The 25,529-nt window shown below is 49.0% G+C and overlaps 1 long non-coding RNA gene across 1 annotated transcript in view; it reads left to right on the top strand.

Annotated features, from left to right (window-relative positions):
• LOC126534055 (uncharacterized) overlaps positions 1-21,915 on the top strand; it is a 33,994-nt gene extending 12,079 nt beyond the window's left edge. The window contains exons 2-5 of the long non-coding RNA XR_011895750.1: positions 588-724; positions 804-871; positions 7,186-7,272; positions 21,468-21,915. This is a non-coding gene — a long non-coding RNA (uncharacterized lncRNA). The remainder of the gene's footprint in view (positions 1-587; positions 725-803; positions 872-7,185; positions 7,273-21,467) is intronic.
• Positions 21,916-25,529: the final 3,614 nt, after the last annotated feature.

Here is a 25,529-nt window from a genome sequence, read left to right on the forward strand (position 1 = left end):
CGTTGACTAACTTTTCAGGCTAATTTTGTGCAGAACTACAAAGATGGAGGAAAGTGGGCTGTGGAATAGCAGCTGTAGTAGGCCAACTGGTAAAGCACCGAATCCATATGGGAAAGGTGTTATTTGGTCCGAAGTAGCGCAAATTTATCTTTTCGTCAACTTCACTTTTCTATTACCTTATTTATATTTCAGTAAGCATGAAAATTTCCTCTACGACTTCGCACTCGTAATTGTCTGTTGGTATGATTCTGTACAACACGTCCAGTTAAAAAAAGAACACGCGACATACTAAGTGTAACTTTAAGCAGAGAGAACAGACAACTACTTTCATTTCATGCTCTTATTGTGAATTATACCTGCGAGGTCACTACTGTTTCGTGGAACGAGAGCTTCCATATTCTGCTAGCGGAGGTGTCACCATTTTGCATTTTAGTGAGGACCATCGACAAAGGAGCCATAGAGCAATGCCTTGGCTCGGCACAATGGGCCCTGTGTAAGTTATCAGGGTTAAAGAGCAAAAGTGTGGCCTGTGAAGCAACCATTCGAGTATTATAATGCTGCTAAGTACAACTTTGTTTTGCTTTCAGTTTTTAAATACTCATCATCCCATATGGACGTACATGACTAGGCAAGGTGGAAATACTTTGTGTACAGTGGACGTCATAACATCCATGAGCCCAGATTCCATGTTCTACCATCATCTGTACTACGAAAAGGGTGTAAAGTACGGTATCATATATTTTTCTAGACTAAACACCTGACGCTGCATTCATTTATTTATCTATTTATTTAATATTTTACAGACGGAACGTTACATTCATGGGCATATTTGACAAACAAAACAAGAATCGCATATCTGTTTCTCGCAAAGGTATAACAAAAAGTTCAATACTTTGCTGATAATTGTTGGCACAAAGCTGGCTATGCAGTCTTTCGTTCTCATCTTCCACCGGCAATGATTTATTTTTTTATTGTAACTTACTCCTTCGCCTTGTTGAAGAGGTGCCGCATTCTCTTGTAGTCACATCTTGCCGTAGGGACATCGATCGCTCTTGTTGCCCTACTCTACGCAGATATAACAAATCAAGCGGTGTTAGGCAGTGCACCAACCATCGGATTTCTTAGCGAAGTTGCATCGGGCAAAAGGGGATGGGACGGGAGCTTTTATAGGCTCGCTTTACAATTATGGCGTTACAGGACCCAGGCGCATCTCTTCCCCACCCACGATTTTATCTGATTTCACGAAATTTATGTTAAAGTGTAGAGTGCTGAGCAATTACATTACTCAACCGCAGGACGGCCGGCGCTTTATGGCTTAAGGGTAAGCCCTGCGTAATCACTGCCTAGCTAAATGCATCCGCAAGTTGTCACAATGGCCCTACTTTTCATTGTACACCATAATGCATCAGCCTTTTGTCTCTAGCAGCCACCGCTAGCATTAATTCTACTGGCGGCCATGCAGAAAGAGGATCGCGTTTCAAAATCTGCGGACTATGCATAAGAGGACAATGCCATTTTCTTCAAATGCTGTCGCCGTAATCATGTAGGTCAGGAAATAGAGGGTGGCATGTGTCTTAGAATAAGGTCGTATTTCAGCTACTTCCGCACGGTATACAGTAAAAGTTTACTTACTACACGGGCCCTTGCCAAACGACCTTTCCATGACACTTCCTATACGTTAGCAGCCGTCTAGAGTATGGCCAGGTTGCAAATAAACTTTTTTGTTTTCGTTGGTGTGTGAATCGTATTGCTGGACGCGTGGCTTCTCTACTTTTTTCTTTCTAATGCAACGCGCTCATCGACAGCTGTAGCGACGCGCTTCATTCCAGACAACAATATCATTGCAACAAATGTTGCTAATACAAGTTACGCGTGTCGCTTACCTCACACCGCGGCCTCCCGCTGGGCCGCAAGCATTGCGTGATAACGGGGCAGTATAAAAGGGTCGAGTGGCACAAAGAAGCTGGTACGCCCGCGGAAAACAAGCGAACTCAATTCCAGCCTAAGGCTAGTCTCGACGGCAGATGTTGCTACCCTAGGTGGCGCAGAGACCCTGTTTGGCTCGTGTTTGCGTGGCCCGTAAGATTTACATGTTGGCAGCGCCGATAAGTTTTGTTGCCGCTATTCACTTCTCTCTGAAAGCTTTGCATCAGCGACTACGGTGTATGGTTGCCGCTGCTCTATGTTTAGTACACCTACAGTCGTATACCTAATTCGCACGCACACCTCTGCGCTTCGACGCCAATATATTCTCAATGTTCACATCCGAAAGACCAGTATTTATTTATTTATTTATTTATTTTTATTTATTTATTTATTGACCCACAGCGCCACAGTGGCTGTCAACGCAGGTGCATTGTCGGAATTTTTTCGAACTTTATTCAAGCGTCTGTAGCGATACATTTGTTACGTCAACGTTGATCATATTTCTCCCAGTAGAGCCCCTACTTCTAGGACACGCTTTTCTCATTAGCGCGAGCGTTTCCGATTGCTTGACAAACAGCGCGCCTGTCATATTCACGCCTGGACCACGCTGTGCTGGAGTCAGCTGCGAAGAAAGTCCAATTATGTTTTTTATTTTAGTTCGAGTACAGATTCAATAGGAATGGCCGTGATTGTTTGTTTCAGTCGATAGGACGCCTAGATATTGATTGACACGTGCGCTATTTATCCTTTTCTCGGGAACTGTATTTAACCGACTAACAACTTCAAATTATCACTCAACGCCAGACGCGCCTGTATAATTGCAATTCCAATGCTGTCGTTGATTCCGTCTGCTCAGTATATGCTTGCCAAACCATGTGTAATCAGTTTGCATACGTGACGCGAATTCTGTAGTTCTTTCTGGTAGGCACGCGGGCACCGGCGATAACCCTGCGACGTTCGACGAGTCATGGATAAAACCCGACGCGGTGTATCCGCAGAATCAGATTTCCAACGTTAACCGACTGTACTTGTTGCTGTCGTGGGGCTTTGAGTGTGACCTATTTTGTGTGCACAGGTTCGCGGAATAAAGAGTTAGTTTGATGGATCACACTTTTCGAAGACAGCTGTTAAGCACCCGCCTCCAGCGTTTTTACGGCAGCGCAGAACGTCGACCAAAACTGGCGACGTCAAGCCAGCGATGTTGAACTGACCAAAAATTGAACACTCTCTACTACAACTGGGTATAACTGCCCCAATGTTGCGCGTTGTTATACAACCCTGCCACGCATGCGTAGAGAAGCGCAGCGGAGGACGCGTTTTCACCTCAGGGATGAATCTCCCCATGGCTGCCTTTGGCTCTTTTTAAGCAGACGCTCTTTCGACACCAGCGACAAGGTCCCCTTCAGTTACGGCCTTATATGGAGGGCGATACTTTGGCAAAATGGCAGCGCACACGATTGTTTACGTTGTGGTGCCAACAGGAACTGCAGCACAGCGGCGCCTCCTCATCCTCGCGCTTTGTTTTTGTTTTTTCATTATGACGAAACGCTCCGCTCTCTATCCACCCTTCCCCATCCCCTGCGCTACTTCCCTTTTGCTTCCTCTTTGCCTTTCAGCGGCGCGTATTTCTTTCTTATCGTGCGCGCGTGCTACCCCAGGCATTATTTGTGAACTAGCGCCTGGTGCGTTATGGGTACTGGATGCGCTAACACGCGTACAGTCTTGTCCATACTTTGAGTATGCGAGCATATGCCGGAAGATATATAAATGGCACTTCGAACACAACAGATCTTTGGCCTCGTTTTATTGACTTCCGTTTCAGATAAATATTTTTGCACAACTTGGTACGGTACACACTCAGAATATGAACAAAAGTGAAAAATGCACGACATCGACATGACTACTAAACAACACAAAAGTTCACAGACAGTTAAATAACAGAAAAAGAATAAACCTCAAGAAAACGCGAAGGCCGCTTCATGTACACACATATAACAGACTTTTGTATAACGCCCTAAAGACCAAAGTGTTGAAGAGCGTCTGACATACGCACTGAGAGCTTCTGATGGACTCAGAGAAATATTGCACAAAACTGGGCGACGTGCATGACATAATCATGGTAACTAAAGAAAGGAAAAATTCACTGCTAATGGCAAGAACAATGACTTCCACAATACCTAAAAAATACAATATAATGCCAAGATTGTTTGATTGATAGCCATACCAAGAAAAAAACACAGGAACTTACTTATAAACCTGCACTAATGTATATAAAATGAGTGACATGTTCATTACTACTGAACAACATGAAAAAACATGGCAGAACAAAAATGCCATTGCACTAAAACGAAAATACACATTGCCACATTATTTTGCACTTGGCCACAAATTTAGTAACGTTGGCAAGGGGGAGCAGAAGGTAGTCAGCTTTTGCGGCAGCACATACAAAATATTCGCAGAAAGGCCTATTCTTCAATCAAAGACCAGGTGAAATAAGCCAAAAACACAACTTTTCTTTTTCCACGAATGCAATGCTTAGCAGTAAGATTACGTCACTTAAGGCACTAAGGCATACCTACTGGGCACTCCTCTGTGTAATAAACAGGAACTGCAAAAATATGCACATAGGACACTTGCAATGCTCATGCTTCCCAGAAGAAAAAAAAAGCGTATCATGCCTACACAATAAGGTTGTTCGCACGGTTTTCCCATCGGCGATTACTGAGATAATACACAAACACAAACACGAACAGTAATCTTTCAGCTGTTAGTACGTTTGTAGAACGTGACACAAAGAAAAAGCACTGACGACGGAAGGAAGAGCTGGGCAAGTTACTGAAGTTGCAGAATGAGACTTGGCAGAGAAAAACAAGTCATGGACTAGGTCACAATGAGGAGGAATATCGATTTGTCACCCTTCTCTACCGGTATGAGAGAACTGTAGCACCATTAAAGCGCTACGACGTCGGGAGACTCATGGAGCACACATATCCGCAGGGCAGTGTTCGTGTACATGCGTCTTCTTATGTGCTTGGGTCTGCGCGCTCACCTGTTGTCTTTAGGCACCCGGAACAACCTTGCAGGGCTTGTTTTTGAGGTATTCGTGCACCACTGAATGATGCACGAGCGGTGCGAGTCGTGAAACAGGTGAAATATCGCGGAGCACAAACAGACCGATATTATAGGGACCAGGAAACTGACGCAACTGCCTACACCGGTCAAAGCACAACAGCGCACGCTTCCCGTTAACAGCAGATAACGAAACATGAAACTTCATGCAGCGGGCTATGCTCACGCCGCGCTGGCGGGTGCGCGCGAAGGCTGTCAAAAGTGAGGGAATTAGGTGGGAGGGCAATGGGAGAGGAGTTGAGAGGAGGGGTGAAAGGGCACAGCCTCCCGGATCGGCGCGTGCGGCGCGCGCCGATCTAAGAGGCCGTGCGAGGGAAGCGGAGTTGCTTTCCCGCCCTCCTGTTGGATGGCACCAATTATCTCTGCCACAGAAGCGGCAGAGTTTCCGAGGCCAGCTTTCGCTCGCTCCCCTGGCCGCGGCTGCCGTGGCCCGTGGCCTGGACGGCAGGCGGTAAATAGGAACGAAGCTGTTCACCTGGTAGTAACGTTAGAACGAGCCCGACGGCGCCAGGCACGCCAGTTGCATCGTTTAGTTGGACTATTACCGCCGGTTGTCCGCCACCTTGACGTTTTAGAGCTCGACATGCCTCCACCCTCCCTTCGTTACGTCGTAGTATAACTGAGGCTGTAGGCGACCGTTCTTGCGAGGAGCGCAGGCGTCAGGGTAACCAAAAGAATAAACACAGGGAATGATGACAGAGAGAATGCGGAGTGCATCTTGGCATGAAAGACGCGAGGAGGAAAGAGAATTCGGAACAGGTCGCCGAGGAACCATGAGGCAGAAAGAGGAGAAGGATGGTATGGTGAAAGCGTGTGAAGAAAAGCTTAATGCGGCAAAGATGGCTGCAACATGGCGCCAGAATAGCGCGCGTTGTCTGGGAAGTTCATCTGCTACGGATTCCGCGGTAGCACGTCGTTTACGCGTGTCTGCAGCGGCTGCCACGCATCACCCACGTGCAGCCTCTCGCTATCATCTGATTAGTGAGGGACTCGAGCCACACTTCGCCCCGTTTGCAACGTGCCATATGAGCCATACTGTCCACGGCGGCCAATATATCGCGAAATGAAAGCAGGTATAGAGCTGCGCTAAATTTATGATTAGGGAATATCGTATTCTTCGGTAAAGTTTATTGCGACTGTGTTTATTCAAGGTCTCAGCAAGATGACAATATTTCTCCGTGCGTTAAGTTTTCATTTATATGCATGGCGTTTTGCTGAAACATAATCAGCGTTCCCAACGTTCCTAGCCTTCACTTGTTTCACAAAGCATATGCTCCACAGTTAAACGTCTCCGCACCGTAATTGCAAATTGCCCGGGCGTTGTACTTTACCTTCGTCCTCCTTAGCCCACCTAGCGCTTATTTTTACCGTTGTCTCGAAGACCTCTTTATGACAGATGAAGACGTTTGTACTGTCAGCTTCACTGGCAAATTTTACACACTTATACTATATCCCACCCCTCAACAGTACTTGTTATGTCCATTGGTTGCATTTACTTTGTCCTGTCTTTTAAGCTTGCTATGTTAGCTCCCACTCATACGCACATGCTGTTCGTGACATCAAGGAATCGGACACTTAAGTTAAAGAGAGGAAATGCATGTACCCTTCCTGATCAATAATTACTGGTGAAACTATAAGCCCCAATGCATGCAAATCTATTCCGACAATGTACAGCTGCCATAACTTCAGAGAATCTCCTACAGATGCTGTTCCATTGCGTTATTTATTATATCTGAAGCCCCAACCCATGCTGCTCTTCCTGTCCAGCTGATATGACGATGTTTTTTGTTCTGTCTTCCCTCACCCTCGAAACTTAATATCATTTGCTTAGCTTTCGTGATTTGGCTCCTAGGAAATGTCTGCCGGTATTGCTTATCACGAAGAGCCGCACGTTAAAGGTAACTATTACCGCGTTGTTATGAGCCCTAAAGAATACTGCTGTCCTGTGATGTTTCAACTACGCATACATTGGTTGTCCAAGCTAGACGATTTACTTTCGCAACGCGCTGCAGTAATCAAGGATGAAATCTGGAACGACAAATGCGTGTTGTGATTTCTAATGCAAAGCATCTGAAGAAGTTATCATATATGCAATCCAAAAAGCAATAACTATTATAACTTGTTTTTCAGGTGGTCCATACAACATGACAGAAGAAATCGTATTTTACAATAAGGCACACCACTGTGCTGTGATTATGATCTCGATGCGTATTACCGGTGGGTTTAAAAATTTTGTTGCAATTCGCAAGTACAATACCCACTCATAAGGAAATCTTGCATTAGGATGTCATTGAAATGCTGCTCCATGACCGAATTGTGTGTCATAAGGCGAAGTTTTTAAAGCGTAGCTTTCTTTGTCTCTTCCTTCGACTTTCTCGGTACTGCTGCTGCTGATGTCTGACACACCGCGTCGTGGAATAGTTCAGAGCATGTGAATACATGAGAGTAGTGAGGCAGACAAGAAAGAAAGAAACGCGCGAAACTCGTTTGGACCCACCGCGTCGAATGTGCACACTGCCCTGAGGAGCTCCTTGGGTGTAGTCTCATTAGCCTGTTGACAGCTGTAATTATTAGGGAGCCCCCTGAAAAGCGTTGCAGAATATGCAGCGCTTAGCTATCTATTAACGTGCCAGTGCAGATGGGACGTAGATAGAACTACAGAAAGGAAGGGCCAAGAGGAAATTTGCATACAAGGGGTGGGAGGAGGAAAATGTGACGTGAGAAGGCAAGGAAACGCTACTACTATAGACACGACAGCGGTTGCAAGGAAACTGGATAAACTTAAGTTCCAGAGTACGGTACACTACGTTTCTGCTATTGCTTAAAAATAATACCATGCAAATATGGGAAGAGAAAGAACTTACGCAGGACGTGCAGAAGCACAGCCGCTATAGTTTAAGCGCACCGCAGGGTCTAGGCGACACTACGGAAGCGGTGCATGGTTATTTCATGTTACAAGCCTTATTGAATAAGAGTGGCTGTACCCGCGAACGCAGCGGACATATGACGGAAAACATTACCTAATTTTACTTATTGTAAAAACTACGTAATAGTCAACGCAAGAATCCAGCGGTGATTCGAAGACGTTATTTGTAGAGGCCAGTCAAACGACGTCCTCGTGTACAGGAGGCATTCTTTGTTTGTTTCCTAAGCGAATAGCATTGGCCACCTGAACATAGAGTCCAATGCTAATTTGGATGACAAAAAGAGAGGGCCACAAACAAGTGGAGAAGGTATCGGGCTGGGCTTAGCTAAGAGTAGTGAAAGAAGGCAACTGGATGAGGAGAGTGGTGCTGCTGTATTTGGTCAGTTGGCATCCCCTTCGTAAGCTAGCCAAGGCTGGTCCAAATTATGGTGACGCACTACGGAGTAGTGAAAATGCCGGTAAGGGGAATTCTCGGCGAAGAAAAGACGGCATAGCGATGTAGTAAAGGTGCCGAAAGGGCTCGGCAATGCTGTACTGACACGGAAGATTTATTATATTACGCAAACAAACCCACGCTCGCCGGCAGCTGCAAGTAGCCATGGACGGAGTGATCGGCTTCTAGCCGTCTTGTATGTCTTTCGGAAAATGGCAGCCTCCGCCTATTGCAAAAACCAAATAAGTTTTGCAGGGCATAGTAATGCCTCTTTTTTGCGTTGACCTCACCTTGAAGCAGTCAGTTTGTGGTTTGTTTTGCCTGCACTTGACATACCGGCGAATCGGGCGCCACGCGAGAAATATTTGAACCAAATCGAACGGCTAATGGAAAGAAAGCCGACGAATCGAACATAAGTTCCGTTTAAAATTGTTTCGCCTTATCATGCGTATTCACTGGGTCCACATCATATCAGATGGGGAAATTTTGCACTTTTTGTGAAGTCCCGTGACAGACAGGCGATGTGAGCATAGCCCGAAAATTTCGGACCAATCACGGAGGGATAATGACTGAAATGAAATAGAAACACACTGCCATAGTTTTACGTTACAGTGACCCACAGGCCACGTATTCTTTTTCTACAAAGCGCCAAATGTTCTTTTGACGTGTTGCGTAATACACGTCAACATTAGCGGATCTGCAGCCCATATTTATAGGATGTGTTGAGAATTCTTCGGCAGCGATCACTTCTGCTTGCTTGTTGGTCTACGCCATAATTACATATATCCTTTATATATAATAGTACAAAAAGAGTAGATGTACCTTATGCTCCAAAGCTGCTAGCGAAGCTTTCATCATGTAATAACAATGCGACGGGAATGCTCCGGCAGATGTGACCCACCACTGCGACATACCTAAACCGCTCGTGCTAGACCCTCCAATAATGATGAGTTTAGTGAACCACCTCACGAAAACCCTGCACGAGCACATGCTTTCTGCGAATAGACTCAATTAAACTGGGTGAATACCTCAGTGTCCTACCCCAGGATAAAACTCGTCGTTGAAGAGGGTAAAACCCGATGAAGAGGGTCGCTTCACTGTTCTCCCGAGGGATGGTTAGAATACTAAGGCAGTACAAACACTTCATTCCTTTAGCGGGACGATGTGTGTCAAGTCAAAGTAAAAAAGGAAGCGCGCATGTTGTGTGAAATCCTTGGATTAGATTCGCTCCGTCGGCATTTGGACGAAAGCAAAAACCTTAGTTTAAAACGTTCCTTACGACGAATATGCATAAGGATGACTACCCATTCCGGGTTATCATTTCCAAAAGCGGTTGCCGGCAAAAATCATTAGCATCCTTCCTGCAGACAAAATGAAAACTGCTAATAATTGATTACCCTTTTCTGCTCAACAGTTCTATAAAGTCATACAATTTTTAAACGCCAGTGCCAGCGGCAGCTTCACTTCATTTTCTCCGATCTCCGAACTGATCTTCTCTTATGTTTGGAATACGCTGATGACGCTCATGGTGTAGTGAATTTCCGGAATGAAATAGGTCTTGCGTCCGGGAAATTGTTAGAACTTATCACCTTTTTTTCTTTCCTCGACATTGGCCTCTTGGCGTGATTCAAAATCTATACAAAAGACGTGCGTTTGCATATGTTCCTGCATATGCAAACGACTCTCGACTAAAAGAACTAAGAAGAGCAAGAATTTACTGGCATTTTGGCGACTACTTCGTTTTGTTAGACTCTGCCAAATGTTTTCCTGGCACTGCGTCGTCCGCTGATTGCTCGGTTTTTTAATAAACGCATCAGATCACTTGATGCAACGAGTGAAGCGCCCGTTAACGGGAATATCAGAATTTTGGATCTCACCCCCATATTGGCTAGTAAAAAGGCGTGTTGGTACTACAAGCCCTGAACCAAAAAACATCCTTGCATATTCATCACCTCATTCAAAGGTGGCCAAGTGATGCATTATCAATTTGCACTTCCCAAACGCTCTTTTTAATTACTGCCGTGACGTTATTGACAGAAATTTTCAGCACCAAATCTCACGTCAGTTAGTCATCGGCCGCCCGCTGCATACATGGTCCGCTGTGGCAGGCAGCAGTCTAAAGGAAAGTAAGATCGAAATTCGCAATGCCACTGAGTTAGGGACGCAAGAAAAAAAAACGTAGGCAGTTTGCGCTAGTGGTGCAAGGCTGGGTCATAGCGGAGCAAGTTCCGGCTGTTGCTAAATATTTCTAGGTTTCGCTAAATTTTCGAGGTTATGCATGGCTTGACTAAGTTCACGCTAATATGTTGCTAGGTTTTGATAAGTTTTGGGATGGTATGCACGGCTTGGCTAGGCTTATACCAACCGTTGCTAGGTTTTGCTAAGTCTTACGAGGTTACGCACGGCTTCACTATGCTCATACTGAGCTTCGCCAAAATTTGTTAAGTTTTTCCAACATGTTGCGGGGTCATACACGGCCAGGCCGGTAAGCCGCACAAGCCCCAGCAAGGTACACGCATACAAGCCACAGTACGGGCATATCAAATTATTATGTACCTTGCTTCAGTAGCAGTCATCATCATCGTCGATCGGGTCCTCGGCCTCTACATCCGACCGTCGTCGCGGTCGTCGTCGTGGTCGGTGACGTCGGGAAGCGCTTCGCGAAGCACTTGCAAGGCAGAGCTCTTCTGTTCAAAGTTCCACACCGAGCTTACCGTGGAGAGATTCACGTCGAACCAGAGCCGGTCTTAGCTCGGTAGCTGTGCCCGAACTCTATGCCGAGGAACTCACTGTGGGAGCGGCTGTTTGCACCTCCCATGGATTTGCAGGCTTGGCGTTGGAGGTTCTGGGTGACACGCTGACCCGGAACTTATTCCGGGCACCGTCGAGTATTTAGTCGACAGCGCTCCATGGTAGTGTGTATAAGCGTGACTGGACGAGGACGAAGAAGAAAACAGATACACAGACAAAGTGCTGTGTCTGTGTATCTGTTTCCCTCTTGAAGCGCTGTGTCTGTGTATCTGTTTCCTTCTTCGTCCTCGTCAGGTCGCGCTTATACACACTACCATAGATTCTAACCAACTAGCCCGCCAACGTGTTTTAACCGACAGCACTCGTTGTCTCTGGTCTGAAACTCAGGATCGAAGGCTCGGCGACGGCTTTTGTCGGTGGCGGCCTCGGCGCGATGGGCAGGATCGGCTCTCCTTCGTCGATCGTAGTCCCGCTGACCCGCGCGCTGAGCTTCCTTGTAGGTCACAGGCGCGACAACTGTGCCCAAAATCTATGCCCAGAAATTCGTGCTGGAATCGGCCGTTCGCACCCCCCGTGTCTCGGCGGGCTTGTCGCTGGAAGCTTTCGAGCAGTCGAAGGCCGGGATTGCTTTCTCAGTAACGTCGAGAGTTCGGGCGCCGAGTCTCGTGTTCCCTGAACTGAAACTCGGCATCCTCCACTCGGCGTGGCCTCTTCTCAGCCGCAGCATCAGTGCGGTGTTTCGGATCAGCTCGGCGGTGAAGCTTCGCTTCTCGCTTGGGAGTAGGCGCTCTTCCAGGTGAGCCGCTTCTTCTTCGGGCATCCGGACTTTCTTCGGTGTTCCCATGGAAGCCGCACGTACGCACATAATAGAGGAGGCGAGAGGTGTGGACTCAAACTCGGGATCCTGTACTCGGTGTGGCCTCTTTTCAGCCGCCGCTTCAGCGCGGTGTTTCGGATGAGCTCGGCGGTGAAGCTTCGCTTCTACTTGGCAGTAGGCGCTCTTCCAGGTAAGCCGCTTCTTCTTCAGGCATTCGGACTTTCTTCGGTGTTCCCATGGGAGCAGCACGTACGCACATAATAGAGGAGGCGAGAGGAGTGCACTCAAACTCGGGATCCTCTACTCGGCGTGGCCTCTTCTCAGCCGCAGCTTCAGCGCGGTGTTTCGGATCAGCTCGGCGGCGAAGCTTCGCTTCTCGCTTGGCAGTAGGCGCTCTTCCTGGTAAGCCACTTCTTCTTCGGGCATCCGGACTTTCTTCGGTGTGCCCATGGGATCAGCACGTACGCACATAAAAGAGAAGGCGAGAGGTGTGGACTCAAACTCGGGATCCTCTGCTCGGCGTGGCCTCTTCTCAGCCGCAGCTTCAGTGCGGTGTTTCGGATCAGCTCGGCGGTGCAGCATCGCTTCTCGCTTGGCAGTAGGCGCTCTTCCTGGTAAGCCGCTTCTTCTTCGGGCGTCCGGACTTTCTTCTGTGTTCCCATAAGAGTAGCACGTACGCACATAATAGAGGAGGCGAGAGGTGTGCCGCCGTGCCGGCCCGACATTTTACTGGCACGTGACGTCACGACTCCGCTCTACGCGCGTGGGTTTTGAGGAGGTTACGTGGCTGGGTGCCCTCGCAGGTGATTGCTAGGCAACGTGAGGTGGCGCACAGCTGGGCTGAGTTAGCTGGTAAGGCTTAAATAGCTCCGCTGTTAAAAAAACAATGTAATCGTTTTGCCCTACCTGCTCAAGATCACTCGCAAATTGAAAAGAAGATTGGGAAACGTGTCGGTGTAGGTGTTGCGTTCTCTGCCCCTTTGAAATTGTCGATACTTCCTTTCCTCCGCCGCCGACGAAGACGCCGAAGAAACCATCTCGACGACATAATAACGACACGCCGCCGTCCCGAGGAAGTCAGGAAGCCAAGACTACACCGACGAAAGACGACTTGACGACGCGACGTACCAGCTTCAGTTCAACACGACGCAGCCGTGATCCGACGCCAAGACCCAACTGCAACGCAAGACAAAGAACCACCGACCTCGACGTGCTTCTAGACGGCCACGCAGTCACCGCCTTACTCGACACAAGCGCCGATTACTCAGTCATGAGTGGACACATCGCCGTCCAGTTGAAGAAGGTTAAGACTGCATGGGAAGACCTTCAACTTCGGACCGCTGGAGGACACCTGATTACGCTGACAGGAATGTACACGGCAAGAATTACCATTCACGACCGGACTTACCCTGTCATCTTCGTTATCCTCCAACAGTGCTCATGAGACGTCATTCTCGGCATGGACTTCCTCAACCAACACGGCGCAGTCATCGACCTGAAGTCGAAGTCAATAACGCTGTCGGAAGATCATGCGATACCGCCGGAGAGCCCTCGTAGTCAACACGCCTTGAGTGTGCTCGAACATCAAGTGAGCGTCCCGCCTCGCTCCAGCATTTTTATTTCGGTCGGCACCGAAACACCTGCTGACGTAGAAGGCGTCATCGAAGGCGACCAACGTCTACTGCTAGACCGTGAAATTTGCGTCGCAAGAGGGATCGCTCGACTGCACGGAGGAAACACGAAAGTGTTGCTGTCAAACTTCAGCCAGGAGTTCAAGCACATCAACAAGGGCACGACGGTCGCATACATCGAGGAAATTCTGGAAAACAGCAATGCGTTTGTCCTCTCTGATTCTGCCGCATCTACCCCCGACGACCGTAGTTCCCGAGCCAGACTTCGACATAAATCCAAGTCTCCCCACGATTAAGCAACAACAGCTCAGAAGTCTACTTCGACGATACAAAGAGTGTTTTTCGACGTCATCAAGGATTCGACGAACACCAGTCGCAAAGCATCGCATAATAACCGAAGAGGGCGCTCGACCTCTCCGCCAGAGCCCATACCGAGTTTCGACGCGAGAACGTGAAGCTGTAAGGAACCAAGTCGACGAAATGCTGCGCGACGACATCATCCAGCCGTCCAAAAGCCCGTGGGCATCTCCTGTAGCCTTGGTGAAAAAAAAGGACGGAACCCTGCGTTTCTGCGTCGATTATCGTCGTCTGAACAAGATCACGAAGAAGGACGTATACCCCCTCCCACGGATAGACGACGCACTGGATCGGCTCTGCAACGCTAAATACTTCTCGTCAATGGACCTCAAGTCTGGCTATTGGCAAATAGAAGTCGATGAAAGAGATCGCGAAAAGACGGCCTTCATCACCCCAGACGGCCTCTACGAGTTCAAGGTTATGCCATTCGGACTGTGCTCGGGGCCTGCAACGTTCCAGCGCGTGATGGACACGGTTTTAGCAGGATTGAAGTGGCAGACCTGTCTCGTTTACTTGGACGACGTCGTCGTCTTCGCCGGAAATTTCGACGATCACCTGAGGCGGCTTGCGACAGTACTAGAGGCCATCAAGTCATCAGGGCTCAATCTGAAGCCGGAAAAGTGCCGATTCGCTTACGATGAGCTTTTGTTCCTAGGCCACGTCATCAGCAAATCAAGAGTACGCTCCGACCCACAGAAGACAGCTGCCATCGCAAAGTTCCCGCAGCCAACCGACAAGAAGGCAGTGCGCAGATTCCTTGGCATGTGTGCCTACTATAGGCGCTTTGTCAAGGACTTTTCACGCATCCAGAGCCGCTAACACATGTGTCGAGTTCAAGTAGGAAACGCCGCAGGCCAAGGCATTTCAAGAACTCAAACGACGCATGCAGTCGCCGCCGGTACTTGCACACTTCGACGAGGACGCCGATACCGAAATCCACACTGACGCCAGTAGCCTAGGCCTCGGTGCCGTCCTAGTCCAGAGGAAAGAAGGACTTGAACGGGTGATATCGTATGCTAGCCGGTCGCTGTCAAAAGCGGAAAGCAATTATTCTACGACTGAAAAGGAATGCCTCGCCATCATTTGGGCTACAGCTAAATTCCGCCCTTACCTCTATGGCAGGTCATTCAAAGTCGTCAGCGACCACCATGCGTTGTGTTGGCTAGCTAACTTAAAGGACCCTTCAGGACGGCTGGCGCGGTGGAGCCTCAGACTACAAGAATATGACGTCACGGTAATATACAAGTCCGGAAGAAAACACTCCGACGCCGACTGCTTATCTCGCGCCCCCATGGATCCCCGCCGCAAGACGACGACGAGGACGACGACGCCTTCCTTGGGACAATAAGCGCGGAAGACTTAACTAAACAGCAACGAGCAGACCCGGAGCTAAAAGGCCTCGTCGAGTATTTGGAAGGGAACACCGACGTTGTTCCTAGGGCATTTAAGCGCGGGTTGTCTTCGTTCACGCTACAAAACAACCTGCTCGTGAAGAAGAACTTCTTACCAGTCCGCGCCAGCTACCTTCTTGTTGCACCGTCAGCGCTGCGTCCAGAAATACTGCACGCCCTACACGACGATCCAACCGCTGGGCACCTCGGGTTCTCCCGGACGCTGTCGAGAATACAGGAAAGGTATTATTGGCCGCGTCTGACCGCCGACGTCGCCCGTTACGTCAAGACATGCCGAGACTGTCAACGACGCAAGACACCACCGACATGGCCAGCAGGATTACTACAGCCGATCGAACCTCCTCGCCGACCATTCCAGCAAATTGGGATGGATTTGTTGGGGCCGTTTCCGATGTCAACATCCCGGAATAAGTGGATCGTCGTGGCGACGGACTATCTCACCCGCTTTGCTGAAACTAAAGCTCTACCAAAAGGCAGCGCAGCCGAAGTGGCGAAATTTTTCGTCGAGAACATCCTGCTGCGACATGGTGCTCCAGAAGCCCTCATCACCGACAGAGGAACGGCTTTTACAGCAGAGCTCACCCAGGCCATTCTGCAGTACAGCCAGACAAGCCACAGGCGGACAACTGCCTACCATCCGCAGACGAATGGTCTCACGGAGCGCCTGAACAAAACCCTCGCCGACATGCTAGCAATGTACGTCGACGTCGAGCACAAGACGTGGGACGCGGTCCTGCTGTATGTAACCTTCGCTTACAACACGGCGGTGCAAGAAACAACACAGATCACGCCGTTTAAGCTGGTTTACGGCAGGAACCCGACGACGACGCTCGACGCCATGCTGCCGCACGTCACTGACGAGGAGAACCTTGACGTCGCTACCTACCTCCAGCGTGCCGAAGAAGCCCGACAGCTCGCCCGCCTGCGGATCAAGAACGAGCAGAGGACCGACAGCCGACACTACAACCTCCGACGACGCTTCGTCGAGTACCAGCCCGGCGACCGTGTTTGGGTGTGGACCCCGATACGCCGACGACGACTCAGTGAAAAACTACTGCGAAGATATTTCGGACCTTACAAGGTCATCCGCCGTATTGGCGCGCTGGACTATGAGGTCGTGCCAGACGGCATTTCGCATTCACAGCGACGCCGCGCACGATCTGAAGTGGTCCACGTGATGCGTCTTAAACCCTTTTACGGACGCTGACGAACTTCCTTATTTTGTTGTTTTCTTTGCTAGGAGTGCTTTTCTTTTATTACTTTCCTTTGTTTGCAGCATCGGGTCGATGCTTTTTAAGAGGGGGGTATTGACACGTGTACTTATCTTTATCGGGCGACCACGTTTCGCCACCTAACAAATGTAATCGCACAGCGCGGGACGCGCCTGCATGTATCCGAAGTTTCTGGAAAGTTATTGATGCTTCTACCCGGCTGTCTGTTGTCGCCGAACGTTGTGTTATCTGATTTCATCGCGTTACGCGAATGGTGCAGAACTTTGTGGAAGGTACGCGGGTCCGAACGATTAGTCTGGGACATTCGACAACTGGGGTGCGATCGGAGATGGTTGTTCGGCGCGTTCGTTCGGTTACCGGCGCGCGCGACTGGCCTACTCCGCGCCGACGTCGCCAGCCGCGGGGCGCCGCCCCGTTTTTGGTGACGTCAAAATGACGACACGCTCCTGTCAATCATCCGCCCACCGAGCATTTCGTCCGAACGCGACGGGAGTTGAGAAGTTTGGAGCGATCATACGGCTTCGCATGGCGCGTCTGGTGGATTGGATTGGATCCAACAGGCGGCCTTTTCGGCTGCGGAATGGCATGTTTAATCCAATCCACAGTTTAATTCTAGAAAATGGCGCTTCCGTTGGAAACTTAGGTTGTTGCGCTGGCGTTTCTAGAGGAAGGAGGAGGGCGGGTGGCGGTGCGAAACGCGTTTGACGAAATGGCAGAAAGTGAATTCCGGCGTCGTTTTTGTTTCTCGAAACAAATAATTCGTTGGTTGTACAGAGAAATCGACAACATCATCGGTGCCAGCGAGCCACTGGGATGTTGTCGCTGCCTCTTGAAAAGTGCGCCACACTTCCCGTCGTTTTTTTTTTTTCTTTTTCCTTCTCGCTGTGCGCGACACCACCTAGGGACGACGCAAAGAACCTAATAGTTATAAATTGCAGTAGTCACACGTACTACTATATGAAAACGTGTTTGGGCTTGAAAAGAAAAAAATACATTCTTTTCGATAAAGATTTCATTCAATTGGAAGACGAGAAACATTTGGCTTTGTAGTATACTGTTTGCAAGCAGACGACAAACGACGGAGGTAAACTTCCGGGGAGGTCCCCGCTTCCTGATTGGCTGCTCTCTCCGCCCCGCTGTCACAAATTTTGCATACTGCAACTTTGTGACGTTGCAGCAACTGAACAGAACGCGTATCGAACAAAATATCTCCGATCGCGCCCCTGCTGTATAAAAGCTGTTGATCAGATTTCCGACGATCGCCGACCGTGTTCGCCGCTATCGTTCTGCTATAAGTGTAGCCTGTTTTTGTGGGCACAGGTTCGCCCAATAAAAGCTAGTTTTGTATTCCACCGTATTGCTACTTTCTTCACCGTCACTACCACGTGACAATATATTGCAACAGCCTAGTAGGGGACTGGAAAGCCGGTGTAGAGGACGCACGAAAGCACTTTATCAGAGCAGTCAACGCGCTGTTGTTGTCGTTTCTGTTTGTCTGCTCGCGCGCTACTTCAGCGTCGTTTTCATCACCTGGCACATATCCGCGGAAACCACATAGGATGTGGCATTTCCTTCCCGTGGAAAAAAGGCCTCGTCCTTGTGCACCAACCTCCGAAGGCTGTGCACAGACGCTGCAAGGTTGAGGTCATGAGGAAAAATATGGCTTCATACGAAGCACTTGCACAACCTCTGGCAGATGCCTCCAGCGTTTGGAACAGTCATGACTGTCGGGGACAACTTCATAATTCACATCACTGATGCGGCGCAGAACTGTGTACGGGCTGAAGTATCATCGCAGGAGCTGCTCAGACAGCCCCCGCCGACGAATCGGAGTCCAGACCCACACCTGGACACCGACGTTTTATCTGATGGGTCTATGCCGAAGATTGTAGTGTCGGGCATCGTATTACTGTTGTTCTTGTATTCGCAAACACGCAAGCTGCCTGCCTGGCTTCCTATGCGCGTTGCGTAAACTCGTCGGCTCGGCACCAGTCTCATCGTCACCGCACTCGTGTGGCAGCATTGCGTCCAACATTGTTGTTACTTCCCGGCCGTAAACGAGGTTGAAAGGCGTCACGCGTGTTGTCTCTTGGCGAGCCTTGTTATACGCAAATGTATCATGGTAAAATCTCGTCCCAGTTGTTGTGGTCGACGTCGACGTACATACTGATCATGTCTGCCAGAGCCTTACTTAAACGTTCTGTCAGCCCATTGGTTTGGAGATGAGAAGCCGTGGTCTTTCGATGAGTGGTGCCACTTAGTCGCAAAACGGTATCCAGAAGCGCAGCCGTCAACGCAGATCCTCTCTCTGTTATGACAACTGCGGGAGCGCCATGCCTTAGGATGACGGCTTTGATGAAAAATTGCGCTGCTTCGGCTGCTGTGTTCCTCGTTGTATAGCAGCTGTTTCGGCGTATCGAGGAAGGTAATCTGTGCCGATGATTTTCCATCTATTTCCGGCAGTAGACAGTGGAAACGAACGAAAAATGTCCATGCCAACATGTTCGAACGGCGCTTGCAGTATCTGAACAGGATTCAGCAGTCCAACTGGCTTTCCGGGTAGGGCTGCGGCGCTGGCAATCCATGCATATCTGTAACGTTTCACGATCGACGCAAGTCTCGGCCAACAGTACTTTAGCCTAATTCTTGCCAATGTGCGGGTGTAGCAGGTAGCTGCTGCCACTAGGTGAAAAGTTCTTTTTTATAGAGAACGTCGTTGCGCAAGCAAAACGAAGGCAGCCCTCTGGCGTACAACCTCGGCGCGCTGCTTCTTTTTCCCTCTAAGTAATCTAAAAGAGGAACGAGTTCTGCGTCCTCACGTTGGTGGCGTGAAACGGCGACAGTATCTAGCACGCCCAGAAAAGCCACGTCATCATCGTCGTGCACTGCAGTCTCAACAGGCGACCGAGAGACGCAGTCGGCGTCGGTGTGTCGTTTGCCCGATTTGTATACAACCGGGAAGTCGAACTCTTGGAGCCGAAGCCTCCAGCACGGAAGCCGACCAGCGGGATCCTTTAAATTATTCAGCCAGCAAAGAGCATGATGATCACTGACAACGGTGAAACACCGACCGTACAAATATGGCATAAATTTCAGGATGGCCCACACCAGTGCGAGGCATTCTTTTTCTGTAGTGGAGGAGTCAACGTCCATCCTTGATAGCGCCCTCCTGTCGTAAGCAATCACTTTTTCGGTGCCGTCTTGCCGCTGTACAAGCACTGCGCCAAGGCCGACATTACCAGCCTCGGTATGAAGAATCGCAGGAGCGTCTTCATCAAAGTGTGCGAGCACGGGAGGCGTCTGCAGCTGTTGCCGTAGGTCGTTAAATGCCCGTTGCTGGTCGTCACCCCACACGAAGGGGACATCTTATCTGGTGAAATGTGTTAAAGACCATGCGATGCGCGAAAATTCTGCAGTAAACCGTCGGTAGTAGACGCAAAGGTCCAGAAAACGTCGCACGGCTTTTTTATTTGATGGCGTTGAGAAATTAGCAACGGCAGAGATTTTATCAGGGTCAGGTCGCACGTCTTCACGACTAACAACGTGACCGAGAAATTGAAGTTCCTTAAACCAAAATGGCACTTTTCAAGGTTTCAAAGTTAACCAGCTGAGCGTATTGCTTCAAAGACCGTCTTTAGTCTCCGTAAGTGTTCCTCGAACGTGACGGGGAAAACAATCACGTCGTCGAGGTGCACCAGACTTGTTTGCATTTTGAGGCCTGAGAGTACCGTGTCCATTGGTCGTTGAAACGTTGCTGGCGCAGAACACAAACCGAACGGAAGTGCCTGAAATTCATAAAATCCATCGGGCGTCACAAAAGCGGTCTTCTCACGGTCTTTCTCATCAACTTCTATTTGCCAGTAGCCACTTTTCAAGTCCATCGACGAAAAGTAACGTGCCTTTCGTAGCCTGTCCATTGAATCGTCGATACGCGGTAGCTTATAAACGTCTTTCTTTGTGATCTGGTTGAGTTTTCGATAGTCGACGCAGACGCGCAGGCTACCGTCCTTTTTGACCAATACGACAGGCGATGCCCAAGGACTCTTAGATGGCCGAATAACCCCGTCCTCAAGCAGCGTCTTCACTTGTGATGGGATTCCGTCGCGCTCTTTCGCTGCTACACGATAAGGATTCTGCCGAATTGGTATGGCGTCAGTTTCGGTGAAAATACGGTGCTGAGTGAGCGGCGTCTGGCTAACTTGTGACGTGGATGAGAAGCAGCTCTTAAACTCATCGATGAGCTTTTTTTCATTTTTGTGTGCGGGCTATACAGGCTTACAACGATTGCCAGACAGCCATAAATGGAGAAAACTGCGGCCGGCATTTTTGCGGATGGTTGTAAAGTTCAGATATACCTCTGCCTAATTCGGTAGCATTTCCAATTAATTCTGCGGGGAAAATATATGCTATAATAGCAGGGCACAGTTCTGGCAGAAAATTATCACTGACTTGAGTTGCTCGTCCATTTGATTGTTCAATGCCATGCATAACCTTAAACTTGCCCACATCAGTGTTTTTTTCTAAGATATCAAATGAACCTACAGTTCGTTGTCATATCCCGAGCAGCATTCTACGAGAGAAATGCTAGCGCGTAAACCTCACAGATTGTTGTCGCAGTCGTAGAGAATTATGTAAGGACTTTGCTTATTTTTGAATAGTAACAATCCCCCAGTATTCCGTTGCACTCCGGCTATTGTAACATTATAGTCCTTGAGCAAAGGAATTATTTTGCTCAATTGCTTACTCATGTAATATTGCTGATCAAGTGTGTAAGCTTTTGCGTTACAGATCACTTCATTAGAACCCCGTATATCTGTTCTTCATGGCTCAGCTTCGCTTTTCTATCTCTTTAGGTGGGCTACGCATGTATGACTTGCGAGTTTGGAACTCAACCACGGTAGTCGGCAATGCTCGCCCCTGTCTTCGAAAGTTCACAGAGCTGGAACCCAAAAGACATTGTATTTACGAAAACTTCTGCAAGGGCCTATTTCATACGAGTTCAAGATCACCGCAGCTGATTCAGCAAAGCGCACAAAGCCCACGGCAAAGGTTATAGAAAATGGGACGCGAAATATAAGTTCGCTCAACAAACCACGCTGCGGGGCTAGTTGGTGATGAATTATTTTTCTTTCTTACGAAACTAATCCAGCACTACTTTTTAAGACGAGACAAACTTTAAGTGTAATTATTTAGGTGCATAACATTTAAGTATGGATATGTTATACAGTACTTTTTCATCTGTAATCTACGAGTTGCAAGTGAAATAACGTCTTAAAAACAAATAAAAGATTGATACCAAGATTCTTTTTGTATTATCAGCATTTTTATTCTTCAAATTATTTGAGGGAAATGCTGTCTTACACAATGCCAACGCTTCTAAATAAATATGATAATCTAGGCGTTGATGTCACGCAAATAACGGCTCGACAACTGAGAGACTTCCATGTAGAGGATGTTTAATTCACCGGTTAAGTATACATCCTCTCGTCTAATATGTATATAAAGTGTGTATATATGCTTCTCTATATATGTGTGTGTATATATGTAGGTATGCATACGAGTGTGTGTATACCTACATATATGCACACACTCGTTGGCGAGTGTGTGCATATATGTAGGTTGGCAACCTCCCGGAAACGTGGCTGCCAACCTTTTAGCCTGAGGTTCTGCTAACCGGGCTCAGGTGGCCTTCGATCCGGGATTCACGAAGGAGCGCATGCCCTCTTTCAGCGATCTGATGCATGCTTATAGAGCAGCACGTCAGATCTACCCCCCACCTCACCCATCTCTAGACAACAGGCATGCGACACTTTGGAGGCGACTCCACACCCCCCCCCCCCCCTGTCACCCTATCCCATTACCATCCCTCTTTCCCCACCCGCGCCTGCGCCCTCTGTCCCAAACCGTTCGCATCCGCCATCCACATCCTCTCGCTTTGCCCGGCGGACCCTCCCCCGCGGGGCCTGGAGCACCTGACATCGTGGGAGGACTGGAAGACCGTGCTCTGAGGACCCGGAAACGCAGACCATTGCGACCAGCCGGGCTGCCAGTGTTATGGACCTACGGAGCATAAACACTTGAGTGGAGTATGGTCGTGCGGGGGCCCAGGGGCCTACGTGGCCCGAACACCTCTGTTTAAATAAAGTGTTTAACAACAACCACCGTATGAAAGGCTTTAAAGGCGAAACATGCACAATCTCTTTGGCACGACAGCGGCCATCCAATGGCGGAACAACTGCAGTGACACGATAGTTAACTGGCGAAGTCTGTTCCCGAACAATGTAGGGCCCGATAAAACGGGACTGAAATTTTTCCCACAAACCAGGAGCGCGAAATGGGCTCCACAATAACACTTCGTCTCCAGGGTGGAAGGAAACGACACGGTGAGATGCATCATAGTAAACTTTGTGGTCTTGTTGACTGGCGTCGGTGTTGAGGCGGCTACGTTGGCGACACCGGACAATGCGCGAGGTTGAAGAGGGTCCGGGATATGACTGACCCCTGTGGTGTCCACCTAGAACCGAGCCTAACTGGGTCTGACGCGAGGTCTCCCAATTGGAGGATAGCTTCTCTGTCTGCCAGGAAAGATCTCGTGAAGTCATGAAAGTGTTTTCCCAAACAAAAGCTCGAGATTATTCCCAAAACAAAGGAATGGATGATGTTGTCGAAGGCTTTCGCCAAGTCCAGGTCAAGTATCGCTCTCCTGTTGCGATCTATTACCCTATCCTGGATCCGCCTCATGGTGTCTTCCGTCGGAAAGTACGCTGTGAAGCCTATCATGTTGTGAGGATAGGCGTCTTTCTCTTCCAAGTACTGGGAGATCATGTTGTGGATTGCGTGCTCGGCCACTTTGCCCACCCACGAAGTGAGATGGGCCAAACATTGTCCAGACTGGGCGGATTGCCGGGCTTGGGAATGAGAATGGTGGTGGCCCTCTTCCACATTCCCGAACGTTGCTGCTGCTGCACGTCTGGTTGACATTCGCAGTCAGGTACTCTATTGATTTGCCGTCCAGGTTCATCAGTGCCTTGTTCGGGATCTTGTCCGGGCCAGGGGTCGATCTGTCGTTTAACTCGTGTAGGGCATGTCTGACTTCTTCAAACCCAAACTCCGCGTCTAGCTACGGGCTGTCGGAGCACCCGTAATACTTGAGGGGGTAGTCGCTGAGCCGGAAACAACTGGTAAGTACTTGTTCACCAGCTTCCCTAGGACTTCGTCGTATGAGGATTCCTGCCTGGCTGAGTGCAAAATGCTTGCATTCGTGCTTCGTTGGTTCTAGTTAGTATTCGTCTCGTCCAGCAAGTGCTTGAGGAGACTCCAAGAGCCCCTTTGCGGGTCTGACCATCTATCAAATTGCAGAGATATTACCACTGCTGTCTGGAGAGGACCTTGTAGTGCTCCTATATTTTCTTGTTGACTTCGGCAATCTTCTTTCCGACCTTTCTGTTTCAGACGCTGCCCCTTCCACCTGGACAGCAGGGACTGCTTGGCCTCGAAAGATGCGCTAGCCTGCTATCCATCTTCTCGATCAGGAGACCTGTGATAACTTCCTTGGTGGAGGCCTCGATATGTCTTCAGATCTGTTGAGTCCAGCGTTCAAGATCGGGCTTCACCACCACGTCTTCTGCATATTCCTCGCTAATCTTGCGAAACTTGTCCCAGTTCGTGACCCTGAACTTGCCCATTCTTTTCTGCTCTACCAGCAGAGACGTGGCCAGGATGGAGGGGTCACTGGCCAGGTCTATATTGAAGTAGGCCCGCTTAATTTCCGTCTCTCCTTCGGCGAAGCGGAAGTCCGCAGTTGCATTTCGGCTGGCAGACGTACCGCATCTAGTAGGGAATGGTGGGTCACAGACGAGCATCAGGTGCCGGTTTAGCGCCTTTATCTACGGGTCGTCCCCTTTGTGGCTTTGATACGGGTTGCGCCAGGTGGGATAGGGAGAGTCAAAGTCACCTGCACTGACTAGAGAGCTGCGCTGAAGAGCTGCGCTGCCCTGAAGACGAGGCTCCTGAATCGGTGTCTCAGGTCCTTTGTGCTGCTATAGACGTTCCAGGTTAAAAGGCTCCCCCTGCTAGCGGGTCCGGAAATGAACTCGATCAGGATGTATTCGATTTTGCTCGACGTCATTTGGAGCTCGTCGGTGACGCCTGCCAGCTTCTTGTTTATCAGGACTGTGACGCCCCTTCCTACTACGTACTTCGCGATGGGCTGGTTGCGAGGTCGCGCGACACTTTCGGTTAGTGTTTCTTGTAGGATTGTTTGCAGGATTGTTTCCGCGTATGAGCGAATAAATTGCTGAAAAGGGGCCCTTTTGTGGAGAAACACCCTGCAGCTTCATTGCGATATTCTGAACCAATTAGTTTGTGTGGCCATCCTGTTGCTGGTAAGTTCGTTGGAGGTCCAAGAGAAATGCATAATATGATTGTCCTCTATGCAACGGCATGTTTGCTCGGAGTAACATCGCAGCACCGGCAATTTGGAGGGCGCTTTTGGAGCACGTCGTAACACTCAGAAACATAAGGAATCGTGCTTGATAACCACAGGCGTGTTGTGCGTGCTTTTCGTGTCAGCATGGAGTGTCTTGCGAACGTGCGAAATAGAACTCCCACGTAAACAGTGAAACGAGCGCTTGCTCAGCGCTGGTCATCAGAATTTAGTTGCGCAAATTTATTTCTTCAATGCCAAATTCTAAATCTTGATAAACGCTCTGTTCCGATGAGAAAGATGACGTTTGGAAATGATCACGTTCGTAATGTGTGCCTGTGCGTGTACTCCAGCATAATGACTCATCTTACATTTCAGCGATATTTAGTCGAATAACATTTCCTCGCTTGTGAATGCTTCGACGTTGTGAATGATCTTTGCTTACGAGGTTTTCGGTTTGCGAGCAGTTTCAGGCGAAAAATATCAATCA

The sequence above is a fragment of the Dermacentor andersoni genome, chromosome 7, assembly GCF_023375885.2.
Source record: "Dermacentor andersoni chromosome 7, qqDerAnde1_hic_scaffold, whole genome shotgun sequence".
In the NCBI taxonomy this organism is placed as follows: domain Eukaryota; kingdom Metazoa; phylum Arthropoda; class Arachnida; order Ixodida; family Ixodidae; genus Dermacentor; species Dermacentor andersoni.